A 12,635-nucleotide genomic window follows, 5' to 3' on the forward strand; every position below is an offset into this window, starting at 1 on the left:
GGTGGTTTAAGTCCTAATCATTTGTCAATTTTGGCTCTTTCGAAAGCAACCACTTCTATACTTTCAAAGGTTCTCATATATTTAGCATTTATTTGGAGAAATTTGCTTATTTCATCTTAGGATATTGTTTTATTAACAATGTGAGAAATGTTTATCGGAAGGGAATATTTATTTTAGCAAAATTACAATAATTTTTGTTTAAATTTCCCTTATAGTAAATCAGTTCATACATTGTATCACCAATATTTATTTTAGCAAAATTACAATAATTTTTGTTTAAATTTCCATTATAGTAAATTAGTTGATACATCTTTATCACGGTTCTCATTTATGTGGCTACCACAACGTATCAACAACGTGTCTTTGAAATAATCCACCAACCTTTTGTTGGTAGATTAATAATTGAAAATTGTAACATAACAACACATTTTAAATAGTGGCATAAAAAATAACAGTCATAGATAAAGAAACTGTTAATTAATGTACATATAATTAATTATTTTCAGGATTTCATGCAATGGTTTTCTTTAAAAATTGCCATTTAAAGAAATCCATCATAGGTGAATAATAAACACTTAAACATTCGGGGAATTCTTCCTATGAATCGTCGTTACCTCGCTTCGTATCCGCCGTGGCGGCAACGTTGCCATTTTTGTCGCTCTCCGAAAATTGCAATCATTTTCACCTTCTCTCGTTATAACAAACGTTTATTTTTATTTATACGAGATGTTTTTGGTATTAGAAAGTTTAATTTGCCATTGGGGAAAGATAGATTCCTCAATATATTTCGTTTCCGTTTTTTTAAAGCGATAAGTGCTTCAAACTCATTACACAGGGATACATACGAATGAATATGATTTTGAAGTTGTTAAAACTAAAATTACTTTGTTATTAATTGAAGCTGTATTTAGCACTGGTTTAATGGAATTTGAATTTGTTAATGTAAAATAATCGATTTACAGGTAAAAATTTAACAAAAGAAGGTGAATGAGAGAGATGGTACAAAGGGGGCAATGAGGGGATGTTGAAGGGTTAATTTGCATTATTCGTTTATGCAAATTGACCCCAACATCCACAATGAAGATTATTGAGGAAACCCAATAATTTTCAGAAAAGCATTCATTGGAAGAATTCCCTTAATTTTTTGATTTCTTGCACAATCCGGCAACACTGTACGACACCGGGCCCAAAGAGGGCCCGGCAGAGAAACGGACGCAACGCAAAGATACGTGGAGAAGAAACCCTCCAGGTACCTTGACGAGGAGTCGGCCTCTCGACCGACCCCTCTTTGGGGGTCTTAACCCAATTGTTAGATCCGGCAGAACAACAACGACCACAAGCCGGAGTCGCCCCCCGGTGAACGGGCAAACGGAGGAATCATCAATGGGGCCAGCACCGATGAGGCCTTCGTTCACGACGCCCCCCGAAGAGGTGCAGCAACAAGTGCCGCTGTCGTTAACTGGTCCAGATCCCGAGGGAAAAGACGGCGACAGCCACCGAAAACTTTACTAGTCTAAGTTCTAGGATTTTGCGAGGAGACGGTTTTTTACCGGTGGTTCCATCTGCGGCCACGATAGGAATCGAACGGTACCGAAGGGCCATCTCAGAGGGAGCTGGTGCTGATCGTCACAAGTCGGAAAGTCAGCGAAAGGGAAGGTCCCAGACGGCAATTCGTTGCAATTCAATTCGACGCAATCGTCGGGAACCACCCGTTCTATCCTCACAACGTAACGAACAAAGGATTAATTCCTTGTTCTTGAATCAAAAACGGATCAATCCACTTATTTCAAGAGGAACGATCCAGATTCAAACGTTTAGAGGAAATAACGATGATAAAAACGTCGTCGAAAGAATGGGGGTTCTAAATGGGGGGCAAAATGGGGGTGGGGACCGAGACGGAGGATCGGAAAAAGGGCATGAAGGTACATCAGGTAAGAACCCAAAATAAAACTTTAACAGAGCAGAGAAGAGAAAATTTGGTTCAGGTTAGCAGCAGCAACAGCAGAGGGGCACCAGCAGCAAGGGGGCACACCATTGGAAAGTGGCTCGATATGGTTATCGAGGCTGCAGATAGTGAGGGTGTCACCTACAAAAGGTAGGGGGCGACTCGCTAAAATAGGTAAAACGTAGGGTTCACAGGGCGTAGCACCTCAAATCCTGGGAACCTAGAAAGAAGATTGCACCACCAACTTCAAGTTTAAGGTTCTCGAAGAACCCTTAACGAGTAAGTAAGCAAGGGGTACAGGTAAATTTTGGGCAAAAATTTCCACATTTGCCTAAATTCGTTCCTAATCAATCGATTCACACATCTAGCATTTACAAAAGACACACTTTGATACATTTTTAGTAGGTAGGTAGGTTTAGCTCGACCAGAACTTTGACTCGAAAGAGTCTGAGTGACCAACGAAGAGGCAGGATGTCATCATTTGCCCCCTTTATCAAACATTAGCAAACACGGAACACGTTTTATACACGGGTTCACTTTGAACAGATCATGGGGGACCAGGGATACATCGAAGTTTCATCGACTTCGACTCTTTCAGCAGGAACAGGGAGTTGGTATTTGTTAATAATTTTTTAGTAACTTTTTTTTAGCAGCTGAAATGGCATTTGGTAAATTCGTAAGGTACATTTGGCGTGAGCAAGGTAAAAAGGAGCAGAGAGCAGAACTTGTCGGAGAAGAAAATATCCTAGGTAAGCACAGAAATTTGATTTTAATTTGAATATCGAGTGCTTATTTCCAACAAGGTACGAGTAAAAAATTATTATTATGGTACAGCAGTAGGGTCTCTGTACAGGGAACTAATTTAGAAAGGGCCTCATCAATTGTTGTTAGAATGCAGTCAGAAAAAATTCAAAATACAACAGTAATACAAAGTGTGTATTATATTAATAACTGAATTTTTTAATTGAAAAAGTAGGCATTCATCCATTTTAACAATAAAAAATCTTCAAATTTAGTTTTTTTTTAAATTTTATAGGGAACGTAAGAAGCTGTAAAATATAGACACATAAAAGGAATAATTTTTTTTAACTTCAAGTTTTTATAGATATTATTTTTTATCAATTTTTTTAGTATCATCGCATCATAAAGATGTATTATTTTTTCTTTAAACAAATTATAAAGTGTAGGATCTTTCCTTTCATTTCTTACGCAGCTATTTTAACAAAAACCATTATTTACAACAAGTAGATAGTTTACTATATTTCAGTAGAAAGTTCAACTTAGAGAGAATTTTTACTTGTATATTATTATTGTTTTGGTAAACATATACACATTCATACACTGACTCATTTGTTTCAGAGTTAGTCTGTAAAAAGTTTATCAAAGGTACGATTCAGCATGGATTTTAAAAAAATTATAGAGCTCAACAAAGTGCACAGTTTCTAAGAGCAAAATTTTAATAAATTGCCAATATGACTTGTTAAAATTTTGCTCCTAGAAACTGTCACAGTAGGCCTTAAATTTTACATCCACCAGGCCATTTTTGATAAAAATGTGTAATTTGTAAAGCTCTATAATTTAAAAAAAATTGGGGCCAAACTGCACAATTAATAAAATAATGCAAATTAGGGGACAGGTTTAAATGAAGATTTTTTCATAAAATATGAGAAAATATGAGAAGGAACCTTCTCTTAAAATTAATGACATCACTTAAGTTACACCCAACATGTACATTTCTTTTAATATTTATTTACAGTGTATTTCCTAAAGGTAAGGAAAATGTTTTATACGAAATTTATCAAAATTTACAGCTACAGTTTCTTACTGGATTATTTAAAATGAATTAATTTTAAAATTACCTGAAGGACAACTCAGCCTCTAAACTTTCACCTATTATTATGTAGAAAACACACATTTGATTCTGGAGGTAAGATCACCTACATTATTACCAAAACGTCCATTCAAAAAATAATTTTAATTCTCTTCTTCATTCCTTTAAATATTTGCATCGTTTGCATCGAAGTACCAAACACCCTGTAGATTTACAGTACATTTACAATTTGCATTAAGAAATAATTCCAATACTTCATTTTTTTTCTTTTTGTTTTGTAAATGCACAAATGTTGATACAAGCCTTTTTAGGTTAACCAAAGGATATAGAAAAATGAGGAGGAGGAGAAGGAGGAGGAGGAGAATACGACGGCAGCAGCAGCAGCACAAAGACAAAAAACAACAGCGACGTAGCAACGTAGCAGCATAGTTACATAGCTTCGAGACTGCAGTGGATAAGGAGGATTTAAACAAGAACAGAAAGAAGATTTTCTCACAGTCGATTCACGTCACCTACAGAGAAGAAATATCATAGGTACAAGATCGTTCACGCCATTTGACAATAATTTTCCAGTAATTTCAAAACTCATCATAGTATTTTGTAAAAACGTAACTTCAATACTTTAATCTCTCTAACGTTCAAGTCGATTACAATACGTTCCACAGAGTATCTGATATGGCGTGAACGACCCTGTATTTTATTTAGTATTTAAGTTTAGATTAAGCATTTTCCGGGGTAGTCATCATTCGAGTTAGCAACGAACTTTTAAAGAACGGATCGGGTGAATAATCCTCCCTCACACAAGGGGCGAGTCTTAAGTAGGAGTTTTCTTTTTCTTTTTCTTTTTCTTTTCTTAATACGAATCTTCAGGTTAAATTTATCAGAAATCCGAAATATCAAAAACAACTCCAAACGACTTCTTTACCACTCCAAAACAATCATTCCGTTCCATACTTTTTGGACAAGACACTAAACTTTTATCTATCGCGACATTTTAACTAATATAAGTTCAGTCCATTTCCACAAGTTTAAGCGAAAACACGATCTTTACAAAATATCACACATTAAGGGTCATTTAAATAGTTTTGAACTTTTTAACTTGAAATTTTAATGTGAATTAAAAGAAACACTTCACAAACTCACTTTAAAAATGATTTTTTTCAAATTATTAAAAATAGGGTTTTGACACCTTACAAAACAGTGAGACGAACAAGACAACTTTTAAACTTTTTTTTTGTCAACATTTTGATGGATGGATTAGCAGGATATTTGGGTGGTTTTTGAAATTTCGGAAAAATATGAAGTCACATAAAGATTTCTCTTAACTTTTCGAAGTCGACATCGCGACACAAATCGAAAACTCCCACTCAAGACGTATTTCGCATATACACGGTGTAGCGTCTGGTGTTAGTTGGCGAACTGGTATTAGTTGGCGAACCTCGGCTAACCGGAGATAGTCGAAAAGTGACTGTTGCAACAATAACTCGGGCGTTTCTTAGCATATTTTAACGAAATTTTGCAGTGACGCATAGCTCGATTAGGCTAACATCTAACATTCGCCAAGGTTCGGGAAACGTAAAAAATGGGAGCCAAAGCACACGTTTTCCTCGTAACTTTTTCTTTTCTAATTTTTTCGATCGTTCGACTCTAACAATTCATTCGGTCCTTGATTTATTTGAATTTCTTCATCGTCATAATAATTTAGAAGTACAAGTTACTTTACAAGTTGCCTTAGAAAATATGTCAGTTTAAGACAGCTCATCTAACAGAACGGATTTTTAAAAAAATTTTTATTATAATTTTTTATTTTTTACAAGAGAAAAAGACTAATATAAAACTAATACAGCAAGTCAAAGATGAACTTTTAACAGCAAATATCCTCAGAACTTGAAGCAAAATTATTAAATAAGGGACGATCGAATAACCAATAGAAAAGAAAATAAAAAATATATGGCAAAAGTTTATTTGAGCTGAAGTAATAAAAAAACCAACGTCGTTCACATTGCAGATAGTCCCTAAAAGACACAATTAAATTATTGAAATGATAATTTTACCGTTATAGTTTCTGGAGAATGAACGATATAGAGTAACATACATGACATAGTACACACGAACTAACATTCATAGAGTAAATAAAATATATTTATGATTTTTTGTCACACGAGGAACGTATATAGGCATCGTTTACAAAGGCAACGTATGAATATTCCTAGGTTCAGGTTATTATTTATTTTTCAATTTTTGTCTCATCATTTTTTATTTTTTGCTTCTTATTTTTTCTTTATTTTTCATACACTGGTGAGCATATAATTCGGGTCACTTCGAAATTTTCAAATATTAAATGTATCGAAAGAGAAGTGATATTCTTCGCTGGCATACCGGCATCGCTTCACGAAATTTCGGATCATTGGGAAAATGTTTACAGTTCTGCATGGTTCTACCATGAAAAAAAAGAGATTGATAAAATACCTTCATTATCTATGCATCTTCTTTGTCAGTTTCATTCAATTGTTCACTTTAGGCGAATTGGTTAAAAATGTTCTCTTTAACTTCAAGTTGCGCTAACAGCAGAAAGGCAAAAAGAGGGAGAAATACGCGATATTAATGTCATTATAAGTTTTTTTCGATAGCACAAAATTGTATTAAAAAATGTTACAGTGCTTGGGTAATGGGCACCTGTACAATACATCGGTTATTTGGGTACAGGATCGTGTTTTTGTCACCATTTTTACCATTTACCCTTAACAAGGTTGAGGAACCTCAGAATCGATAAAGGCTATCTTTTTTGAATTTTTTGGAAGTTAGGAAGGCAAAAATTTCGAAAATACTAAAGTGACCCGAATTTTATGCTCGCCAGTACATTATTCATTTTCTTTTCTTTCATTTTTATCATTCTCTTCTTTAATATTTTGATTTGGTTAATTTATTTCTCTTTATTTAAAAAAAAATAATATAATTTCTTGTTAAATAAGAAGAGGACATCGGCCTTTCAGCCCACGGTGGTATTTACAAGTGTCGTAACGATAGCAATCGTATCCTCGCAAATAGCACCATCCACAATAATCACCTCAAAACTATCAGTACCAATCACACCCCTAGTAAAACAAACAATACTCAAAATTCACAGCACAGCACAACACAAAAGTTCAAGCACACAAGGCACACCAAACATCCAACATCTAGTCTTGTCTTTCCACTTTTTTTTTTTGTATTCGTACTAGTAGTCGGTCTGATATTTTCGCATAACGCTTCGTCGGAAGGGTGGTACAGTGGATTATCCGGGTGACGAATTTTCGTAATTAACATTAACATTAACGTTATTCGTTCTGTAGTTTTGTAAGTATTTTTTGTTTTTGTTTCGTCAGTTGCGTTTGCCATAATTACGTTACCGCAGTCCAGTAGCGGTCTACAAAGGGATTTATATATCTCGGATGCCGCGTTATGCCGATTCCTTTGTCTTTGTACGTCAATTTTTATAATTTTTTTCTTTATTTTTTTTACGTTTAAAATGTTTTAAATTTGATATTTATTTTTTCTCTTTTTTATCATTTTTTATTTTTTAATTTGATTTGTATAATTTGTATTGTATATAGGATGAGTCAGTAGGATCGTGCCAAACTTCGGGAGTATATCGTACATGAAAAAAAAATTCAAACGTTATCCGATTTTCGCTTGTTTACAAGTTACGGCGTAAATCAAATTATAAATTAACGTTTGGATATCATAGTAAATGTTGGGTAGCGGCGTGAGGTCTGGAGACCTCGAAAGCCAACTAATACATCAACATCACCAATACCAAAAGTACGTTTATGGTAAATAGAATCCTAGTTAAAAAATTCTATTTACGCCATAACTCGCGAACAAACGAAAATCGGATAACATTAGAATTTTTTTACATTTATTTTTCACGTCTAACGCGCTCCCGAAGTTTGGCACGATCTATATATGTATTTTTTTTGTCGTAAGCACATCTTTCCGATTTCAAGATTCTGTTTATCGCACTTATCTAGAATTACGGCGTACCATTCAATTTGTTTTTTTTTCATTTGATTTGTAAGTGTATTACACACAGGATCATTCAGATTCGACGTTCATCATTAAGATCTCGGTAACCGTAAGAGACACGAGGTGGGTCAAATCGGGGCGAAGTCGTACAATTCGGAGCTTAGGAAAATTCCCATTACTTCCGGAGATATCCGAAAAAATAATTAAAAACGAATAGCACGTTATAATTATCACCTTTTTTGAATTTTAACGAAATGACGTATCAAACATAAACGTTTTCTTAAACACATAAATAAAACGTCACAACAAAGTATCCTCGTTCTTGTTTTTCAAAGCACTCTTAGCAAAATCATTTTTTTTTTTTTTTATATTTTCATCAAATTGCAGGTTGCAGGAAATCTAAACGTGAAATTTCAAACACGACATTAGTATTTTCTAGAAGATGAAAAGTGGCAATTATAACGTTCCTTTCGGAATATTCCAAATTGTATAACTTCGCCCCCATTTAACCCGTCTCGTATCTCTCACGGTTACTTGGATCTCAACGACGAGCGTCGAATCTGAATAACCCCGTATATATACATATACGTCGGAGATTTATCAGTCCTCAAGTCTAGAAATGTAAAATTTGAGTTGGCAATAAGGGCCATTCGTGAAAATCAGGACGAACAGGTGCCATTGGAAATGGAATGGGAACCGCGAAGAAGACAATAATTTAAAAAAAAGAAGGAAGGTAGCCGTCGAGCAGTAATGAATTCGTGAGCCTCGTTTTTATTTTTTTATCATACCATCAATCGATACGAATTAGGAATATTCTTCATCATCGATAATTTTGATTGTTTCATTAAATAAATTGACGGTAAGGCAAGGCTAACGAATTCACTTCCCTTCTTTTTAATTACTGCCTTCTCCACAGTTTCCATTCCCATTCCCCGTGGTCCTCTCGACTCAAGGGAACGGTACTCGTTCGTCCTGGTTTTTGCCACGGACTGAAACTTCACACACGGCCCTTCATTGAGTCGTTAATAGTGACTAGTGACCTCGTCCTACGTTCTCTTCATCTCCACGATAAACCCGTCAACCTGTTCTTCAGCCTCATTGCTAACTCAAATTTTACATTAAAAACTTAAGAACTAACAAATCTCCGACATATATATGTCAGAAGAAAGAAACTTCTTCTTATAGCGAAAACAAAAAAACACAAGTTTGTGAGGGACTTCTTTATTTGCCAACGATTGAGAATGGAATGCCCCCTCGCAAGGTGTCGGAGCCATTCCCCGGGTATCTGTTTTTCCCATCCAATAAACCTGCCATACCATCCACATTCTTCCCACGTTTCCTCTTTATCTTTTAACGTAACGATCTACTTTTACAAGTACAAGTTTAGTCCATTTCCAAGGGAACACTCACAGGTGCTTGTGACATACCACATATGCCCAAGGATAAGATATAACACTATCCTTGCAAGGTGGCAGGTTTATTGGTTGCTTTGAGTGAATTAATAACTAACCCCGTGTCACTTTACTTTATGAAAGCTACATATACATATTTTTTTAAATATTTTTATTAATGTATTTTTTATTTGATTTGTATAATTTGTATTACATATTAATATTTTTAATTTTTTATTTCTTTCTTTTAATTATTATTTTATTTTTTATTCTTTCTTTTTTATCATCTTTTATTTTTTAATATTTTTTTTCTTTCAGTGTTATTATCATTTTTTTTTAATTTATTGTTTTCTCTCGATCATTTTTTATTTGTTGCTACTTATTGTTTTCTTAATTTTTCCTCTTTCTAATTTTTATATTTTATTCTTTTCCTTTATTTATCATTTCTTTTTATTTTAAATATCTTTATTTTTTTCTCTTTGGTTTTTTAATATTCATTTATTTTTCTTTAATTTTGTTTTCGTTCTTTTTTTTTTCTTCAATTTTTTTATTATTAATTTTCTTTACTTAATTTTTTATTCTCTTTCTTTTTTATCATTTTTAAGTTTTATTATTTTCGTTTCAGTTATCTTTTTTTTCTTTACATTTTTCATTGTTCATTTTCTTTTCTTAAATTTTTATTCTCATTCATTTATCATTTCTTAATTTTTTATTTTCTTCTTTACTTTTTTAATTGTTCAATTTCTTTTCTTTATTTTTATTTGCTTCTTTCGTTTTTATAATCTTTTTTTCTTTACCTTTTTAATTGTTCATTTTTCTTTTGTTTTTTATTCTCATCCTTTTTTCATTTTTTAAATGTTCATTTTTATTTCTATCGTTTTCTTATTATTCATGTTCCTTTCTTAATTGTTTTATTTGTTATTCTCATTACTTTTTCATTTTTTAATTGTTATTTTGTTTCTTCGTTTTCTTATTATTCATGTTCCTTAATTTTTATTTTTTTGTTCTCATTCGTTTTTCATTTTTTAATTGCTATTTTCTTTTTTTCTCTTTACTTTTTTCATTGTTTATTTTCTTTTCTTAATTTTTTATCTTTTCTCTTATTATTTTCTTAATTTTTATTATCAGTGTTTTTATTCATTTATTTTTTCATTATTTAGATTTCTAACTTTCGTTCCTTAATTTTTTTAATTCATTTTTTTCTTTTTATGTTTTTAATTGATTATTTCATTTCTTAATTCTTATTCTTTATTCTTTCTTTCTTTATTATTTTCTTTTCTGTACTTTTTTATTCTTTTTCTTTTAATATTTCTTTTTTATCATTTTTTTTTTCTTTATTTATAATTTTTAACATTCTTTCTTTAATCTTCTTTTATTCTTTCGTTATATTCATTTTGTCTTTATTATTATTATTATTTTTTTTTGTTATATTTCTTTTTCTTTCATATTTTCTTTATTATTATAAGGTTTTTTTAATTGTTATTTGTTTAATTATTGCTATTTTGTTGTATGTTTGTGGAATTGTATGTGCAATAAGAAACAAAGAAAAAAATACCTCCAGTTGTTTACTTAGCATTAAGAACCCGGGTTGGTAAGAAAAAAAAAAAAAGAAGTCAGGTTAGTTTAGAAAATACAAAATAAACAATCCGGGTTAGTTTAAAAAAAAAAAGCTCAGGTTAGTTCAGAAAATGGAAAAATAGAAACGAATCCACGCAAATTGAAAAATATAAAGAAAATGCATTAACTGATAGAATAATTTACAAATATACTAGTTCAGGTTAGTTCAGGTTAGTTCAGGTTAGTTCAGGTTAGTTCAGGTTTAGTTCAGGTTAGTTCAGGTTAGTTTCAGGTTAGTTCAGGTTAGTTCAGGTTAGTTCAGGTTAGTTCAGGTTAGTTCAGGTTAGTTCAGGTTAGTTCAGGTTAGTTCAGGTTAGTTCAGGTTAGTTCAGGTTTAGTTCAGGTTAGTTCAGGTTAGTTCAGGTTAGTTCAGGTTAGTTCAGGTTAGTTCAGGTTAGTTCAGGTTAGTTTCAGGTTAGTTCAGGTTAGTTCAGGTTAGTTCAGGTTAGTTCAGGTTAGTTTCAGGTTAGTTCAGGTTAGTTCAGGTTAGTTCAGGTTAGTTCAGGTTAGTTCAGGTTAGTTCAGGTTAGTTCAGGTTAGTTCAGGTTAGTTCAGGTTAGTTCAGGTTAGTTCAGGTTAGTTCAGGTTAGTTCAGGTTAGTTCAGGTTAGTTCAGGTTAGTTCAGGTTAGTTCAGGTTTAGTTCAGGTTAGTTCAGGTTAGTTCAGGTTAGTTCAGGTTAGTTCAGGTTAGTTCAGGTTAGTTCAGGTTAGTTCAGGTTAGTTCAGGTTAGTTCAGGTTAGTTCAGGTTAGTTCAGGTTAGTTCAGGTTAGTTCAGGTTAGTTCAGGTTAGTTCAGGTTAGTTCAGGTTAGTTCAGGTTAGTTCAGGTTAGTTCAGGTTAGTTCAGGTTAGTTCAGGTTAGTTCAGGTTAGTTCAGGTTAGTTCAGGTTAGTTCAGGTTAGTTCAGGTTAGTTCAGGTTAGTTCAGGTTAGTTCAGGTTAGTTCAGGTTAGTTCAGGTTAGTTCAGGTTAGTTCAGGTTAGTTCAGGTTAGTTCAGGTTAGTTCAGGTTAGTTCAGGTTAGTTCAGGTTAGTTCAGGTTAGTTCAGGTTAGTTCAGGTTAGTTCAGGTTAGTTCAGGTTAGTTCAGGTTAGTTCAGGTTAGTTCAGGTTAGTTCAGGTTAGTTCAGGTTAGTTCAGGTTAGTTCAGGTTAGTTCAGGTTAGTTCAGGTTAGTTCAGGTTAGTTCAGGTTAGTTCAGGGTTAGTTCAGGTTAGTTCAGGTTAGTTCAGGTTAGTTCAGGTTAGTTCAGGTTAGTTCAGGTTAGTTCAGGTTAGTTCAGGTTAGTTCAGGTTAGTTCAGGTTAGTTCAGGTTAGTTCAGGTTAGTTCAGGTTAGTTCAGGTTAGTTCAGGTTAGTTCAGGTTAGTTCAGGTTAGTTCAGGTTAGTTCAGGTTAGTTCAGGTTAGTTCAGGTTAGTTCAGGTTAGTTCAGGTTAGTTCAGGTTAGTTCAGGTTAGTTCAGGTTAGTTCAGGTTAGTTCAGGTTAGTTCAGGTTAGTTCAGGTTATTTCAGGTTAGTTCAGGTTAGTCAGGTTAGTTCAGGTTAGTTCAGGTTAGTTCAGGTTAGTTCAGGTTAGTTCAGGTTAGTTCAGGTTAGTTCAGGTTAGTTCAGGTTAGTTCAGGTTAGTTCAGGTTAGTTCAGGTTAGTTCAGGTTAGTTCAGGTTAGTTCAGGTTAGTTCAGGTTAGTTCAGGTTAGTTTCAGGTTAGTTCAGGTTAGTTCAGGTTAGTTCAGGTTAGTTTCAGGTTAGTTCAGGTTAGTTCAGGTTAGTTCAGGTTAGTTCAGGTTAGTTCAGGTTAGTTCAGGTTAGTTCAGGTTAGTTCAGGTTTAGTTCAGGTTAGTTCAGGTTAGTA

This window comes from Euwallacea fornicatus, chromosome 31 (genome assembly GCF_040115645.1).
Source record: "Euwallacea fornicatus isolate EFF26 chromosome 31, ASM4011564v1, whole genome shotgun sequence".
In the NCBI taxonomy this organism is placed as follows: Eukaryota; Metazoa; Arthropoda; class Insecta; order Coleoptera; family Curculionidae; genus Euwallacea; species Euwallacea fornicatus.